Source organism: Trichosurus vulpecula, chromosome X, assembly GCF_011100635.1.
Source record: "Trichosurus vulpecula isolate mTriVul1 chromosome X, mTriVul1.pri, whole genome shotgun sequence".
Lineage (NCBI taxonomy): Eukaryota > Metazoa > Chordata > Mammalia > Diprotodontia > Phalangeridae > Trichosurus > Trichosurus vulpecula.
In genome coordinates this window covers 49,839,695-49,856,902 of record NC_050582.1, presented here as the reverse complement: position 1 = coordinate 49,856,902, position 17,208 = coordinate 49,839,695, and positions in this window count along the sequence as shown.

The window sequence follows — 17,208 nt, the reverse complement described above, 5'->3', positions numbered from 1 at the left end:
CTGTAACTGTTGGTTCCACGTATGGATGGTGTGGTGCTGGCAGGTGGAGCGCTTGTGTTTTCTTGGTGTTAGTTGTTAAGCCAAAATTAGTGCAAGCAGCAAAGAATCGATCCATACTTTGGTTTGCAAAGTATGTTATCTCATTTGACCCTCACAACAATCCTGTGAGGTAGGTACTATTACTGTCCCTTTTCACCAAAGAGGAAACCAAGGCAAAGAGGATAAGTGACTTAAATAGCTAGTAAGACTCTGAGGAGTGATTCAAATTCCTGACTCTAGGTCTAGAACTCTACCTTGCTGCCTCAAACTGGCCTAATTGGATGAGGTTTCCTTTGAGGGAGGACTAAAAAATTATGCTGGTGGGAAGCATGGAATAGGGAAGATTAAGGGCTCATTGGGGGAGGAGGGGGAGAAGAGCCTCCTCATGTCCATGTTTAATAGAAAGAGACTATTGTGGGCATTTCCAAGCCAAGTAATCCTATTACCAACTTCCTTGTCCCAGCTCTCTATACAGGACCTTCTATGACCAAATAGAGGCCTTCTTTTTTTCTTTCAGAGCAACAGTGACATTCTGTGGCCAGTGGAAGCTGAGCACATATCAGGAAGAACAATTGTCTTTATGCTGAAGGTTACACACACACACACACACACACACACACACACACACACACACACACTGCTCTCCCAGTTCCTTTTCCTAAGCACACCCCTCCTAGGCACGAACGCAGCAGCTCCTGCCCTCAACCCTGGAAACTTCATATCTTCTCATTAGGGCAAATTCTCAGCTCCAAGAAAGCAATATGGAACAGAAAGGGGACTTCGAAAATAATTTCTTTGTCAACCACAAGCCATCTTGTTTAGCTACAAGGAAAACAAAAAAGTTTATTTGAATTCAACTAATTCTTTTAAAATAAGTTTTATTTATGTCTTTGGCTTTTACATCACAGCCGTATAGTCTTGACAAGAGGCCCTGCCCTCAAGGAACTCACAGTCTGCTGAGGAGATATAATACCCACACATAAGTGGATAGGGCATTAGATTTGGAGTCAGGAAGACCTGGGTTCAAATTCTGCCTCAGACACGTATTAGCTGTGTAACCCCAGGCAAGACACTTCTCTCTGTGACTCAGTTTCCTCACCTCTAAAATGAGGCAATAGGAGTAGACAGCCTCTGAGGGCTTGCAGCTCTAGATAATGACAAGTAGACAAGCTACTTCATCTATATGAACTGGAGCTTCCCCCTCTATAAAATGAGAAATTTAGGCTAGTTGGTCTCTGAAATCCAAGCTCTAGAGATGACATGGACAGATCTGCAGTTTAGGAAAATCACTTTGGTGTCAACCACTGACAGAGAGATGGAATGGCGTGGAGAAAAAAGGAAAGGGATGACAAGGGCCTGAACCAGGGCAGTGTCTGGGATTGGAGAGATGTTGTAAAGATGAAACTGACAAGATCTGGCAACAGATGAAACTTGGGGTGAATGAGGACTTGATGATGTCAAGGTTGTGAGTGTGGATGACCAAGAAGATGGTAGTGCTCTCAATAAATAGTATTAGGGAAATTCGGAAGAGAAAAGCTTTGATGAGGCAGCAGGAAGCATAATGACTTCTGTTTTGGACATGTCGAATTGGATATTTAGTTCAAAAACCTCCAATAGGCAGAGAGTTTGGCAATACAGACTTGCACTCATGAGAGAGACTAAGCCTGGCTATCTAGATACAGGAATCATCTACATAGTGGTGATCGCTGAACCTATGGGCGCCAATGAGATCACCAAAAGAGCATGGGGAGGAAGAAGACAGAACCATAGAGTACACCTAAGGGATGGCTCATGGAAAATGAATCCATAAGGAGACAAAGAAGGAGCCAAGGGCATGGACTGTATTTCTGGCTTTTTGCTTGATTCTTCTCTCCTACAAAGTTGTGGGAACAAAGTTGTGCCACCAATTTGGTAGTTATTGTATAGATAGAGAGAAGTATGTAGTTATGTAGATATGTGTGTCTGTGTATGTATATGTGAGTATATGTATTCCCACTTCTTTTTCAGTTTAAAGCTTTTTAGATTAGATTTGTAAGACTCCTAGTAAATATAGTTTTTTAATCATTTCAGCCATGTCCAACTTTCTGTGACCCCATTTGAAGTTTTCTTGGCGGAGATACTAGAGTGGTTTGCCATTTCCTTCTCCAACTCATTTTACAGATGAGGAAACTGAGGCAAACTGGGTTAAGTGACTTGCCCAAGGTCACACAGCTAGTAAATTTCTGAGGCCAGATTTGAACTCAGGAAGAAGGGTCTTCCTGTTTCTAGCCCCAGAACGCTATCCACTGAGCCACCTAGCTGCCCCAGTAAATATATTAGCAGCCCATATTACCCTCCTTCTCTGATCAAGTATATGTCATTCCATCATTTTAATCCATGGTCCAGAAATTCAAATTCCATTTTTGGACACCATCTTTTTAACCCACTGTTCCCTTCCTGATTCTATCCTAGCCTGTTGTAGCTGTTTCCTTTGGTCAGTGGCAGGAATAAAAACATTGTCTGTGCCCCTGAAGCCATCAGTTTCTTGCTTGTGATGCTTTCTAGATTCCTTTGAACAGTATTTAAATTACTCAAAGTGGGTCATAGTCCTCTGCTTTTACAAGTCTCAGAAGGTTCTTCCTTGATACAAATGCCCCAGAGAGAACAGACTTCTTAATTATTATTATCAGGTTGACCAATAGTTTCTCACCTAACAGAACCCATTGCAATTCAGCATCATTCTGAGAGGGCAAGCAGCTTCTTCCTCAGAAGGTCCCTCCTCCTCAGAAAGAGCCCAAGGTCACATAGGAAGTCACAGGTCACACAGAGCCCAAGACCAAATGCCGCTCTTCTTACTCCCAGGCCAGGGCTTCCCCTACGTCAAACTGCCTGATTCCACATTAGACCAGCCCTGGTAAAAAGAATAAACAAGAACATTTCAAGATTTCTAAATATAGACCATCCTGTAGCCTGACATGGGTTTCATTGTACAGACAAGCTAGAAACAAAATGGAAACACATTTCATTTATCCAGTAATTTGATTTTCTAAATAGGTACTCTGCATTTTCATCTTATTAAGCCATTTTTCTCCTCGATTGGGGTTGCTATAATTCTCTATGTGCCCCAGCATTATTACAGTGCTGTCAAAATGGAAATATTTGCAGAAAGCCTGCAAGGGCCTTATCAAATAGAGCGAAAGTGATTAAAGAGAATGCAGAAAAAAATAGAAGTTATATAGACTATTAAATAAAGCCACTGAAGAGAAATCTGTCTGTTGGCTTGAATCTCCAAAGCAAAGTCTGTGATTGGCTAGCTCATCCATTCAATTATCAACTCATTCAATGATTAAATCACTTTAACCATTGCTCAAAATGGGGACTAACACAACAAGGGGAGGCTTGGAGCCTGTTTTCTCAGTCAAATTCCCATGCGCCCAGCATAATGCAATTGTGTGTTTAATGCTGTTCATCTAATCAGTGTATTTCTGCCCCACTATGATATCTTTATTTAAACTCATTGATGTCACAGACTGAAGGCACAAAAACTCATTTCCATAATTTTCAATAGTATCATATTATTATGGTTGTCAAAATTAAGCCTAATTCATCGCATTTTTCAGAACTTAAAACAATACCAAACATTTACCTCGAGTAAGTCCCTTCATCTCCCTACCTTGGACTACCCTTCAGTAAAATGAAGGGGGTGGTCCCGGTCCCTTCCAGTTCTATAGCTATGATCCCATGGGTGACATTGAGCAAGTCACTTCCCTTCAGTGGACCTCAGTTTCCTCCTCTGTAAAATGACAGGGTAGGACTTGATGGCCTCTGAGGTTCCTTCCAAGTCTAAGTCTATAATTTTGACCATTTCTGGAAAGTTAACACTTAAAGAAATTGGAAACCCAAGAATATTTTGAACCTCCCCCATTTAAAAAAAAAACACATATTATCTAGAAAGCTGTTTTTCCATGACCTTCAGAGAAGCAGAGAAACTTGAAGATGAAAGATTTCAGAGGGAACATAATCCAACCCAAACCTGGATAGGAATCTTCCCTATGATATCCCTGACAACCTACATCCTGCTTCTCTTTGAAGACCTGAAGGTAGAGGGAACTCACTAGCCTACTAGGAAGGTCATTCCGCTTTAGGATAGCTTTGAATATAAGAAGCTCTTCTTCGTTTTATATTTAGATGAAAACTGCCTCTCTGGGACTTTTTCATTCCAGACTACCTTGAGATGGTGGATAGAGCTGTGGACTTGGAATCAGAAAGACATGACTGAAATGACTGAACAACAAAAAAGTACCCCATGTCCCTTTCCTCACCTCTACCTTTTAGAACCCCTGGCTTCCTTCAATGCTCAGCTCATGTTCCACTTTCCGCAGGAAACCTCCCTTTCTGATTCTTCTAGTTGCCAGTAGTCTCTATTTCCTAAAAATTATTAGGTATGTATATATATATATATATGTTTTCTTTCCATATTGCATTCCCTTCCTCCCTTCCCCCATGCAGTAGAATGTAACCCCCATGAGAGCAGGGTTTGTTTCTCTTCTGTGTTAGAATCCCCAGTGTCTAGTTAATGTTTTGTCGGATTGAATTAGATCAGCAAGCATCTCAAGGAAGGTCTCATTTATGAAAATTCCCTTTCAGCACAAAGGGGGCGGGGAGGTAATAGGATGCCTGGAGTGTGAGCTGAAGATGTCCAAAGCTGCAGCAAAACCCCAAATCACCTGGATCATCTACCTTTTGGAACCAAATGTCCACAGGACATTCTCTACACTGCTTCCCTTGAAATCACTAGAGCAAGAGAGTTCAATAATGAGTCCCTCAAGAACTTTTTCCCCCAGGTCTCCATCTACCCAACCCCACAGCAATTTGCTCCTTCACATTTCCTTATGCTGTCAGAATCTATGGACCATTGAGTATTCTTGCTGTACCCTCAAGGTACTGCCACACTGCATCATATTCCCTTCTTGTCACCATCCAGCTTTCCTGTAACCACACTAACTGGGTCCAGGAGCACTGGGGATGGAGGGTTCTCCCAGGAAGAGAATTTGCAGGACTTTCTGCCCTCCTACCCCTAAATTCATTCAATTCCCAGTTAGACAAATCTTTGTTCCTTTACCTCCCCCATCCTCCCCATACTTCCTTAGGTGATTTCATTGTCCATTAGAACTCTAAAGAAAATCATTCAATGGAATAAGCAGTGCCAGCCATTGTGTTAAGCCCCGAGGACACAAAGAGACAAAAAATAGTTCCTGACCCCAAGAAGCTTATACCCTATCAAGGAAATAACATGTACACATATGTCTAGGCAAAACATATGAGCAAATACAAGTTAATTTGGGGGTGGAGGCACTAGAAGAGATCTAAAGGCCTCATTTAGGAGGTAGAATTTGAGCAGGTCATTGAAGGTAGATAGTCTAAGGTAGAAGTGAGAAAGGAGTACTATAAGTATGGAACACAGCCTTGCAAAGGTTTGGAGACGGAAGATGGAATGTTATAGGTGAGGAAAAGAAAGAAAACCAATTGTTTGGCTTTATTATAGCATACATAAAGGGGAGTAATAAACAATGGCCCTGGAAAAGAATGTTGGGGCCAGGTCCCGAAGGGCTTTAAGTGCCAAACACAGGAATTTGTATTTGAACCCAGAGGTAATAGGAAGCCATTGGAGTTTATTGAGCAGGGGAATGACCTAGTCAGGCCTATGCTTTAGGAATATCAACAAAGGATATAGAGTTAAAGCCAGCCTACTTTAGAATCAAAGAATACCCAACAAAGAGTTTCACCCCAAAGTTCGTATAGTCCAACTCATCACTAAATGAGAATCCTCTCCATAACCTCCCTAACTAAACCCTCCCCAGCTCCTACCTTCCCTCTTGCTACAGAGGGCAACACCATTCTCCCAGTCTTACAGGCTCATAACCTATGAGACAATATGGACCCCTCGCTATCTCTCACCTCCCCCATAACAAATCTGCTGCTAAAGCCTATTGATTTCACCTTTGCAACATATCTCAGATATGCCTGCCCCCCACTTCTCTTATACTGCCACCACTCTGGTGCAGGCCCTCATGCCTAGACCATTATAATATCTGACTATGGAATCAGCCTATCTCAAGTCTCTCCCCAGTCCAAACCATCCTCCATTCAGCCACTAAAAGTGATTTTCCCAAAGTATTGGTCTGATCATGTCACTCTCCTACTCAATAAACTCCAGTGGCTCCCTATTGTCTCCAGGAGCAAATACAAAATGCCCTTTATAACCTGCCCCCTATCTTTTCAGTTTTGGATGCTTTTACACTGGCCTCCTTATTATTCTTTGCACGAGACACTCAGTCTTGGCTCCATGCATTTACCCAGGCTGTATGCTATGCCTGGAATGTCTCCCCTCTTCCATTCTGCCTACTGACCTCTCTGGCTACCTTTAGGTTCCAACTAAAATCTCATCTTTTACTGGAAGCTTTGCCCAACTTCTCTTAACTCTAGTGTCTTCTCTCTGTTAATTATGTCCCATTTATCCTGTATATAGCTTGCTTTATACATACTTGTTTGCATGTTGTCTTCCCCATTTGATTGTAGGCTACTTGAGGCCAGAGACTGTCTTTTACCCTTTTTCACATTCCCCAGTACTTAGCACATAGTACATACTTAATAAATATTGATTGATTGAAATGGTCTTCCATCCTTCACCTCAAGTCAATGTGGTTTGGTTTTGGGTTTTTTTGGCAATCAGGGTTAAGTGACTTGCCCAGGGTCACACAACTAGTAGGTTGTCAAGTGTCCAGGGCCATATTTGAACTCAGGTCCTCCTGACTCCAGGGCTGGTGCTCTATCCACTGTGCCACCTAGCTGTCCCTAAGAGTCAATGTGTTAAAGTGGAAAGGGGAATAGTTTTGGAGTCAGGATTTGTTCAGATCTCATCTCTGCCAATTACTAACTGCATGACCTCCCTGGGCCTCAGTTTCCTCACTTGTAAAATGAGGGAATTGAACTAGGATGTTTCAAAAGTCCCTTCCAGATCTAAACCTATGATCTAGTGGAGGGGAACCTACCACCCACCAGGGCTTCCCATTCCACTAATTCTTAAGAAGGGTTTTTAAGGTTTGTTTTCTCATCTGCAGCTCTAGAGGAAAGTGTGGTAGATGAAGAGCTGGAAACTCAGGACTCTTATGAGACTTCTAAATTATCTGTTGACTTCAATTATCCAAGTCATTACTGGCCCCTGTTTTCACCAATAAATTAGCACTGGGTGTCATCAGGAGGCCTTGAAACTGGTGAGAGACTATTAGACTGTTGGATCCTGTAGACTGTTAATTACACTGGGCAAGTGGTAAAAACAATGCAGTTAGCTGCCTCCCTCCAGCTAACTGCCATTCTCACCACCACGGAGACAAGAGACAAAGGATGCAAACAAATAAAAATAAACCACTAGAGAATGCAAAACCTTCTGTAGCAGACAGCTCCGATAAGAGGTCCCCTCCACCCCCACCCTGCCTTGATCAAGATGGAGCCAAGTCCAAGGCCTATGGGCAGAAGAGCAATGAGGTTTCCTGTACAGCAGCTCACTTGAGAAGCTTCCCCAGCCCCATCTCTTTTTGTATAGGATAGGTACAGACCCCAGGTGAATGCAGGGAAGGGTAACAGAACTTCCCCTCAACCAGCCCAGTTCAACAGATCATCCCTCCCCTTGCCCATGGTTGCAGAGCACAAGCATAGAGCTTTTTACTGAGCCATCATTTACCATGTGAGAAGAGAGAAAACTGCCCACCAAGCAGCTCCTTGAGTATCCTATCTCCCCCTCCCCTTACAGGTAAAGTCCAACGCATTTCAGGGGTTGGGAAGGAATTCCTAAAGGAGCAGTGATATAGACCTTGTGAGTTCCATCCTGAATCAACCACAAGAGACATGGGAGCAGAATAGTGGCCATATGGCATAGTGGCATGCTGGACTGAATAGTTGTGAAGACCTGGATTCAAATCCCACCTCAGACACCTCTCTGGGCCTCAGTTTCCTCCTCTGTAAAATGAGAGAATTGGGACTAAATGGCCTCTGAAGTCCCTTCTAGTTCTAGTGCTATGATCCTATGCCTTGGGCAGGTAATTTCACCTCTATGAGACACAGTTTCCTCACTTGGACTCAGTAGCCTCGAAGGTCCCTTCCAGCTCAAAGCCATTACCTCTTAACAGCTCAGACCATCCACACTGCTGAGCAGGAGTTAGGGCACCCAACACAGAGTAGGCAGCAGCAGCATTAGGGAGAGACAGAGGATCTTCAGGGATACAGTTCCCTTTCATTGAATTCTCAGGTTCATTCAAGAAGTGTTAAACTATAACCAAGTGCTTTAAGTTGGTAGAGAGGCTGCTGACCCTGAGATGGAGTTGGGGTGCTATTCCTATTGCTTTTTCTCTATTTATCAAACTTGTTCAGTGCTCTGTTAGTCTCAGTATCAGGGCCCTAGAGAGACAGGATCCAAATTGTTCTATTCCCAAAAGATCATTAAGAAAGAAAAAGTCCCAAGATCCAACCTGGTCTGTGTGAACTCAGAGCTGAGATCCTGGGCCATGTGTTACATCAATTATGTCGGACTTGACAAGTGATTTTCTGGGTTGTGGGCAGTAGCACCAGGCTGTCCAGAAGAGACCAAGAGTTGACAGGAGGAGTCTAACATGTATCTTGGGTCAGGTAAATAAGAAATTCCAGGTTGGACAAATTGATGAAGGTCTCCTGTGGGGGTGACCTGTCAGTTCTGTACCCTCAGTAGTTTCAGATGTCCTGGCCATCTTCAACAGGATGAAGGTCTGCCTACTGCCTTGCTTGCAAGATGATTCTGTTACAAGCAGGGTTCTTTGGGGTGGGGTGGAGGGCACATTAAACTGGGAATTATGTCCTGAAGGGGAGTCAGGGTTGGGAAGGTGAGATAGACCTAGATCCAACAGTGCCAAGGAATACCAAGAAGTGGAGAAGGTAATGGTGGGAAACTAGGAACCAAAAAACAGAATTAGAATGAGGGGGTGGGGGACCAGAGGCAAGAATCTCGTAACCAGGCTTTAACAACAAGCATGGTATCAAGGTTCAGGAAGCAGGGTCAATAATTCTAGTGATAGCCAATTTGGGTTCTCAAGTGTCTTATCTCCTGTGGGCCCACCCACCAGCACCTCTGGAATTCACCTAGTGATGCCAGAGCCTGGACAAATAGACCTGGAAGGATGAGGCGACTGCTATAGATCAGGAAGGCAGGAATCTGAGTCCCAGAAAAGTCGGCTAAGCAAGGTAGGGTTTGGCAGATAATTTAGTTATCAGACAAGGGTCCTGGGCCTACCCAAGGTCCAGATCCTAATAAGTCCCTTAGGAGCCCCTATGGTGAGTTTTGATCCTAGACAAAACACTGTTTGTTCTCTATCTGGTTTTATATATTCTAATGAGAGTAGTCTTGGGCCTACAGTTCAAGATCTGTAAGTAAACTCTTTCCATAACATGGAGAGAAGCTAGATCATGATTTAGATGAAGAGGGTAACCTCATGAGGATGAAGTAAACCTGCCAATGCTTCCCCAGCCTGAAAGAGACCACCACTCCCCAGCTGGGGGGTGGGGGCAGGGGAAGAGCCTGAATCCATAGGTTGCCTCTTTTCCTGCTTCTTGGGAAGCCCCAAAGTAATAGAAGGCGACCAACAGTGTCTAACTCATTGGGATTTAAAGACAGCAATAGCTAAGGATTGAGACTGTAGGTCAAGACATTTGAAACTACTAACTCTAATGAGCTACAAGTCATGGCCACAGGAGTGTCTGGATTATCCGGACAATGACCGGGCTGATGCATAATGCTCCAGGAATAACAAGACAGGAAGTTATTGATGATTTATGTATATATGTTTTGCATTCAACCTCAACATGTGATACGATGCTTGGCATATGATTTATCATTTGCAACTTTATCTGATTTATGAATTATGTTTCTACCTCTGGCCTATGCATCTTATCTACCACATGCAATTCTAATTGGAAAGTTATCTACTATGTATCCAGGTAATTGCCTGTAATGACATTATTTGTAATTTAATTGATGTATACAAACAGATGTAACTCTATACCTGCTGGGAATTGAAGGAACAGAAAATGTTTCCCAAGAAGAGAATGTAACGGGGGAGTTGTAATGCCAATAATGAATGGTTCCCATCTGACCTGATTCACCCACTGAAAAAAAGGCAACAAGTTAGTGTTCATTAAAGCAAGCCCTAAGATTTCAATATCCCACAAGATTTATGCTAGGATTCAAGAATTGTGTCAGGAAATGTGGACTTTGGAAGGGGTGACCAAAGTAACCTGATGGGTATCCACATGGAAAGGGGGTTGAGCACAACATTTAAGAAATCTTTAGGTGTTTCTGGACTGTCATGGTTGGACAGCCAAGCTAAAGCAGTCTAGTGTCACATGATGCAGTCTACTGAGTAGAAAACCTAAAACTGCAGACCAAATACAGTATGTTTGGGCTCCGGAGATTGTGCAGGACAGGCACTGAAGAGTCAGAGTCCAGAGTTCTAGGCAAGATGAATGTAACTCTTAACGAGCTTCAGAGATCTCCATTTCAATAACGAAATCCCAGTTTTGATCACCAGTTGCATGAATGGTCTTCAGGGAGCTAGTTCTTTCCCCACTGACATGTGCCCTGGAGTTAGTCATTTTCTACCTTTATATGAGGCTAGGAAACAGTTTTTCCTCCCTTGATGCGTTGGGGATTATATTATAATCCTATTTGTGTAGGGGGGAGGATTGCTCTATTTTCCCCCTTGCCATTTACCTTGCTGTTCTGTCTTAATAAAATACATTACTATTTGATTTGTACCATTTGTCAGGTCTGTGAAAAGGTTTTGCTCTGTTAGGGGCTCAAGTTGCAATTTGCAGGATTACCCCACATTGAACCTGAAAAAATAACAAGGGACTCCAAGAGTAAGAGGTGGCATGCTTTGTTGAATAGGATACTGAACTTGGAATTGTGAGAACCTGGGTTCAAATCTTGCCTCATACCCTTACTAGACGCGTGACAAGCCACTTAAGTTTTCATGACTCCTTTTTCTCATCTGTAACATGAGAGAGGTTAGACTTTATGGGATCCTCTAATCCTATGATCCACTGTTTCCAAAGGGACCCTTATTATATGTGTCAATGGAGGGGAGGGAAAGATTTAGGAAACCTACTTTGCAAAGAAACAGGAAAAACCTGCCATAGCTTACCTTTCATATATCACTTGGCTCCAAATGCCACCACCATCTCTAACTCACAATGGATAAAATAAGAAACATCATACAATCATCTAAGGAGCAAGACTTAAAATTACACCCAGTTACTGAAATCAGGGGGAGAAATAGTGCTGTTTCTTCTGAGTGCCCACTCATTACCTGAAGGGTTTGCTTAGCCTGAAAATGTAAATCAGATGTCAAACTGAAATGGACATCCAAGCAGAGCACATTTTGGACAGAAGTCCTCTGAAGCACTGTGCAAATTAAATTTTGGTCTGCTGGATTCTGTTTGAAATGCACAAAGGCAGAGTACGATTTCAACACAGAAGAAAAAGCCCCCCTTTCACCTTGGAAACTCTGCTGCTTTCCTGATGCAGTGGATGCATAGAATATCTACACTTCTCAGTTTGAAAAGAGAAAAATGGAACCATGATTGGGCCCCTAGGCAGAGTCAGAATTTCATTAGTCATGTTCGGGAAGGAGGGCTGGAGAGCTGGCTTCTGTCACATCTCTAATGACTCTCCATCTGCAAACTTCCAGCTCTAAAAAGTGAGGGAACAGTCTTCAGACTCCTGCAAACAAAGCTCTTTCTCTTGAGAAAAGGACAACGAGGCTCTCTGCCTCAAGTCAAACAAGGTAACTAGATAAGCATGAAAACAACCTGAGAAGTTTTGCAGGCAAGTGGGCACATATGGCTATTATTATAGATATGAAAAGAAAATGTGTGAGGTTCATAGGAACATAACTTTAGAGCTGGAAGGACCCTTAGTGGTCATCATCAAGAAGACCTGGATTTGAACACCACCTCTGACACTTATCAGATGTGTGAGCCTGGAAAATCACTTACTCTCTCCATGCCTCAGTTTCCTCATCTGTAAAATGAAGGTATTGATCTTGATGATCTCTGAAGTTCCTTCCACTCCAAATCTATGATCCTGTGATCTAATCCAACCCCTTCGTTTTATATTTGCACCACTAAGATTCAGAAAGGTTGTGACTTGCCCAAAGCCAGAGAGTAAGTGTCACAGCTAGAATTTAAACCCAGGTCCTCTGATTCCAAATCTGGCACCTTTTATGTTCCAGGCACTGTGCTGGGGAGAAAGACAAAAATGAAGCAGTCTCTACCCTCCAGGAGCTTATATTCTAATGTAGGAGACAATATATATGTGTGTATACATATATATGTATGTATATAGACATATTTTTGTATACACATATATATATATACACATATATATGTATATGCAAGGCAGAAACAAGGTAACCTTGCAGGGAAAGGCACTGGCATTGGGGGATATCAGGAATGGCCTCTTGGAGGAGGCCTCCTGTAGACTCAATTGAATCTTGAAGGAAACGAAGAATTCCAAGAGACAGAGATAGAGAGGGAATGAATTCCAGGCAGGGAGGAAAGCCAGTACAAAGACACAGAGAGATATAGATAGGCAGATAAAGAGATGGATATGTACACAGATACATACATAGAAAGAGAGATAGAGACAGATAAATACATAGGCAGATACATAAAAAACATAGATATAGATTATCTTAGTAGATAGAAAAAGATAAGTAGGTGGATAGAAATAGATAGATATGTAATTTATTTTTATTAAGTGCTATTTGTGGGGAAGGTAGGTGGTGCTGCAGTGGATAAAGCACCAATCATGGAGTCAAAAGGACCTGAGTTCAAAATAGGCTAGAGACACTTACTAGCTATGTGATACTTAACCCCAATTGCCTTTAAAAAAAAAGCTATCTACCAGGCACTGTGCTAAGCAGAATACAAATGCAAGCAAGCATGACAGTTCCTGGCCTTAGCGACCTTACAGTCTAATGGGGGAAAAACAATGCATAAAAGGAACATGGAAAGATGGGAGAGGCAGATGGTATGGAGATGGTCAGGAAGTGAGGTGTAGGCCTGGATCAGGACAAGATAAAGCAAAAGTTCACCAAGAAGAGCTCAGGGTGGTTTCAAGGGAGGAGTCCAAGGTTCCAGTGGAGAAGATGTGATGATGGCCCAAGTGGAGAAGGCATGGTATGGAGATGTTTGAGAGATAGGGAATGATGAGAAAATGACCAATGTAAATTATTAGGTCATACAAACAATTCTTTAGGGAAAGATGAGATTAAAAAAAATTATGAGAGAGAATGGAGTGTTGTGAGTAAGGCACAGCAAGGAGGCCAATTTGGTTGGACAGAAAAGTATATGGAGGAGAATAACAGATAATCCTGGAAAGGTAGGTTGAGGCTAAGTTGGGAAGGGCTTTAAATATGCCAAACATAAGATTTTATATTTGATCCTGGAATTGGGAGCCACTGGAGTTTATTGAACAAGAAGGTTGACATGGTCAGCCCTGAACTTTATGAAAATCACTTTGGTAGCTAAGGGGAGGGTGAGTTTCAGTGAGGAGAGATGTGGGGCAGGGAGAGCAAAGAGGAAGCTATTTCTGTAGTCTAGGCATGAAGTGATGAGAACCTGAAGTCAGTGTAGTGGCTATGTGAGTGGAGGGGAAGAAGATGTGAGAAATGTTATGAAGGTAGAAACGGCAAGAGCTGACAATTGATTAGACATGTGGGGTGAGAGGTGGGCGGGAGGGGTCAAGAATGACACTGACGTTGCTAAACTGAGTTGGTGCCTTTAACAAAAGTAGGAAAGTTCAGAAGTGCGGTAGGCTTGAGAGGAAAGATAATGAGCTCTCTTTGGGACACGCTAAATTTGTGGTGCCTTTGGAACATCTAATCGAAAATATATAATAGGCAATTGGTGATGAGGGACCAGAGCTCAGATGAGATTAAAGATAGAAGGCAAGTCACTTAAACTTTCCAGAACTCAAGTTTCCCCACTAGTAAAATGGAGTTGGACTAGTATGCTTCTGAGGTCCTCTATATCTATGACCCTATTTACTTTCCCTCCCCATCCCCCAACCCCCAGCCCCATTTCAAACAGCCATACTCTGGGTGACCTGAGGCAAGTCCCTTCACCTTCCTAATTCCAGCCTCTATAAAACAAAGGAGTATGTCCTCTCCACCCACATAAGCAGCACCCTGAGGTCAGGCCCTCATCACCTCTTGCATGAACTATGGATATAGCCTTCTAATTGGTCTCCCTGTCTAAAGCCTCTCCAGGGAATGAAAGTTTCTTAGCTTGTTGACTCAACAAGCTATGGATGTACTCTAAATCAGACAAGAAAAAGGCTACTAAGCTCACATCTTCTCTTAGAGCCAACAGCTCTCCTTTTTCTTGTCCCTTTCTTTGTAGTCCTTACCCTGGCATTCCTAATTGCCATGTCTACTGGTGTCTGTGTAAACACATGGAAACACATCCTCAATTAGCACCAATTAGCATCTATTCTTTAGACCCAATCAAATAACTTTGGCTTTGACATGTTGTGTCTAAAAATATTGCACCAATTTTTTAAGGAATTAAACATTTAAACCATGCTTCTGGGAGGTAATGAGATGGGATATTAAAGAACTGTAATAATAGAAGCTTCATTTTAACTGAAAGAGGCAGCCTTGGTAAGGTTTCCATTAAAAGGTAATATGTATATGTACATGTATATATACATATATACACACACATATATATGTATATATACACACACATATATATGTATATATACACACACATATGATATAGATTTGATCATTTAAAACATAATGTAGTTATACATGCATTTATATGAACATATTTAATAATTTAATCACAAAATATATTCATATGTACACATGTTAATCTGGTTAATAATTTGATCATACAAGACATATCATAGTTATATGTGCACATAATATATTTAGTAATTTCATAACACAGAAGGTAGTATATTTAGACATGCAATACAATATTTAATAATCTAGTAACACAACAGAATATATTTATGCAGATATGCTAATAAACTTCATTTTATAACACATGATATATTATTGAATATATACATGGTATATTTAATAACACATTATAGGTTTAGACATGTAATAATAACTGAATGACACAATATCATCTACATATTTAGTTATTATCTTATGTATTTAATATATGGCTAAGGAGAGCTTTTAGATGAACGGACTTTTACTTTCTCTATTTCTGGGTAATGTGAATGAACTAATGGATTTTCTGATCTTTACAACAATGCAGACTGCTGCCACTTTTTTCACTTCTGTGGTCATCACCACTTGGCTCTAATACAGGCCCTAGCCCTTGTAGTCAATTCAATATATGATTGGAGCATCTAGACAGAACAGTTTTTTTTTTTCCTATGACTCACCTGCCTCAAAAAGAAGTTCAAAGGATTTCTTGTTATCTCTCCTGGGACTAAGTCCAAGGTAATCAATCAACCAAGCATTTACTAAGCTTCTAAGGTGCATGTGCCAGGCATCATGCTAGGTGCTGAGGATACAGATACAAAGAATAAAATCATCCCTATTTAAACCAGTTTACCTTGTAATTAGAAAGACACTTCTCTTCTAGCTCCAAATCTATGCTCATACTCCTGGGCAAAGATTTAAGTACATACATATATATTATATATAAATATATTTATATATTTATAAATATAAATAGAATGCATACAAATATATTCACAGGGAAATGCAAGGTAGTTTGGGAGGGGGGGCACAAGCAACTGGGGGGAATTTGGAAAGCTTTCATGCAGAAGGTGGCACCTGAGGTGTGTCTTGAAGGAAAAACAGAGAGGAAGAGGGAGGATGTTCTGGGCACATGGGACAGCTAGCCCAAGTGCACATGTAACTAACCCCTGTGTCAAAGCCCATTGGTATGGGACTCTCTCCCTTATTGGTGGAAGTGAAAGCCCTACGTTATGCAGGGCAGAATTGGTGAGAGGAGGAGAGTTCCAGGATTCTTCAGTCTTCTTGGAGGACCCTTCAAGTAGCAGTCCTCTTTGGGATACCTCGAGCTTCAGGTCTTCTTAGAGTATTGAGTCATGTGAGCATTTCTGGCTTCCTGCTTTGAGAGGGAAGTTGGACAATGCCAACTCCACTTCAGGGTGCTGAAGTAAAAGAGTCTGGGAAGACATGGGAGGAGCTGGCAATCTCCACCATGTTCCTATTCCCAGCTTGCTAGTCTAAAGACTGCAAGGAATTTCCCTTTGGGTGAGACCAAAGAAATCTCTCTTGGTCGAGCTGAGTTATCTTGTTCCCAATAGGAGAGCTTTTTCATTCTGTATAGTCTAATTAGTTTTCCTATGTATATCTTCCCTGATTTCTCTTTTACTATGACGTGGACAAATGAGTTTCTTTGCTATTCATTATGTGTATTCATTGTGGAACTGGTATTTGGTAGGAAAGGAGTCAAGCCTTGGATATGAAACTTGGCATCTGCTTCCCCCCCAATAATGACAAAGCAATCAGAAGTTAGACTGAACTCAATCATATTCCCCCCCCCTAGACTAATAATATTTGAGGATGCAGATAGATATAATTCTATCCCAGTTCCTTTTCCCTCTTGGAGAAGGGTAGAAGAGTCTAGAGATGGAGTCATTTCATATGGAGATGAGAGTTAAACACATAAGAACTTGATGAGATTACCAAGAGAGATACTATAGAACAGGGTTTCTTAATCTAGGATACAAGGACCCCTAATGGTCCAGCCTCAGACACTTGACACACTAGCTGTGTGACCTTGGGCAAGTCACTTAACCCCAATTGCCCTGCCTTCCCCCCCTCCAAAACACCAAAAAAAAACAAGGACCCCTTATGGATTTGTGAATAAATTTCAAGGGGTCAGTGAACATGAATGGGAAAAAATAAAATACATCTTTAGTCTCACTAACTTTTAACCAAAATCTTGCATTTTCTTCAACTCTGAATCTTAAACGTTATTGAAGCCATAGGCTTCACCAGACTACGAATGGGGTCCATGACAGAAAAAAACAGTTAAAAACTCCTGTTCCAGAGGGTTTAGAAAAGGACATAGGACAGAAATCTTAGAGAATACATGAAG